Here is a 1,928-nt window from a genome sequence, read left to right on the forward strand (position 1 = left end):
CCCCTGTCATAACCACCCTCGGGGTTCCCCTCCCCCAACTCCCCCATCTCTGGGAGGAGCCTCCCCAGGTGGGGTCAGGAGTGCCGCCCTCTGACCTCGGTGCCCAGGAGGAGACTCGGCAGAGACCACACTCTGCAAAGATGTGCCCGGGGGGCTGCACAGGGTGAGGTGATGGTGACCCCTGCCCAGGCATGTGGGGAGCACTGGGGTCACCCTGCCTGTAAATGCTTTGGTGCCTGGACCAGGGAAGCGGTGGGCAGCGGCCGGCCCTGAACCGTCCACTCAGGGCAGGCCCAGCAGGTGACTCTGCCTCCAGGGTCTCCCCAAACCCCCTCCAAGTACCAGCTGCGGAGGGTCCACTTGGCCTCTCAGGACTTTGGTTTCCTCATCTGTAAAATGGGAGTGAAATCACAGCAGGGGAGCCCCACGGGGTTGCTTTGAGGATTAATGAGTGAACAGGTGGGAACGTTTAGCCCCCGCCTGGCAGGAAAAGCACCATGTGGTGCCCAGAGCCCTGAGTCCAGGTCGGTGATGACAATACAGACAGTCCCTCCTCCTCCCAGCGAGCAAACTGTCTCTGGGCCATAGAGGGAGGGAGAGAGGACAGGCTTGCTCTTGGGAAAATGTCCCTCTAAACTCTACATTCCTATTTATGGACTGAAATGTAATAGGCCTCCAGGGAGTCTCTTCTCATTTTTTTTTAATGAGGAAGCCCTGGGACTTAGCCTGGAAAGAGGATCTCTGAGGCTCCAGTCCTGGACGGTCCCTGCTTGGAAACCCTCTGGAATTAGTACCCCAGGAGGAGGCAGAGGGGCACAGACACCCCCACAACCCCACACTCACTCAGGTGCCCTGGAGAGCATGGGGGATGGACAGGTCGCCAGCTCTGTCCTTGTGTCCTCCCTCCTGCTCCTGGGGCTACATGGGAATCCCCCCTGGCTGAAAGGAAGGAGGGTATGGTGGGTTCCTGGGGTCCCTGCCCTCTGCAGCTCCTGACGGAGATGACTCCCAGCCCTGAGACCCCTGTGGTCACCACGATCCCTGCTGCTGCCTCCATCAGTTCAGGTGGGTGCAAAGCTCCCCAGGGGTGTTAGGTCAGAGAAGGGTCAAGATAGGGAGTTGGGTGCTCCCAAAGCTGGGGGTGGGGGCTGAAGGAGCCAGTGCAGATGAGTCCCCATGAGGCCTCGGGCTCCCAGCAGACCCAATGCCCAGGAAGGCTGGGTTCCAGCCTTCTTTGCTCTGTCTCCAGCTGTCACCTGTTCTAAAGGGCTGTGTCCCAACTCTCCTGGTGTGAGAAGGCCCCCAGGACAGACCTTGACAAGGACAGCTCTATGTCCAGCAAGGAGGCTGACGTTGGGGTGGCTACTCCTCACAGGGGATCTCCTCCGCTCCCACCCCCTCCCAGAGCAGACCCTGAGCTGCAGGGTGCCCTGAGGACAAGCTGATGCCCTGATGCAAGCTGCGTCCCTCAGGGAGGTGACCAGTGGTGAGGGAGGCCTTGGCTCAAAGCAACAGGGGAAGGGGTTGGGATGTTCTTGGTGCTCAGGCCCCAGCACAGTGTTGGGGGCAGAGTGCCAGGCTGCAGGGGGCGAGACAGATCCACTTCAGAGCAGGAGGACTGAATGAGTGAGTCATGAGAAACACTCCAGAGGCTCTCAGAGATGGTTTTGGGGGTGAGGACCCTGAAGGGGAGCAGGTTTTGATGTCTCACGGTGGGCTAATGAGCCACGAATGAGAAAGTACCCAAGGAGGCCCAGGCACAAGGGAAGTGCAATGAAAAACCCAGGAGGATCAGTTAGTTTCAGGCAGAGTTTGATCCAGCAGCTCACACCCTGACTTTAGGGCCTGGTCTCCTCATCCTGTGGCTCAGGTTTCCTTGTCCATGTACCTTCCTGGCCAGCATCTCCTCGGGGTTACAGGCACTGAGA

Source organism: Bison bison, unplaced genomic scaffold, assembly GCF_000754665.1.
Source record: "Bison bison bison isolate TAMUID 2011002044 unplaced genomic scaffold, Bison_UMD1.0 scf7180017864312, whole genome shotgun sequence".
NCBI lineage: Eukaryota > Metazoa > Chordata > Mammalia > Artiodactyla > Bovidae > Bison > Bison bison.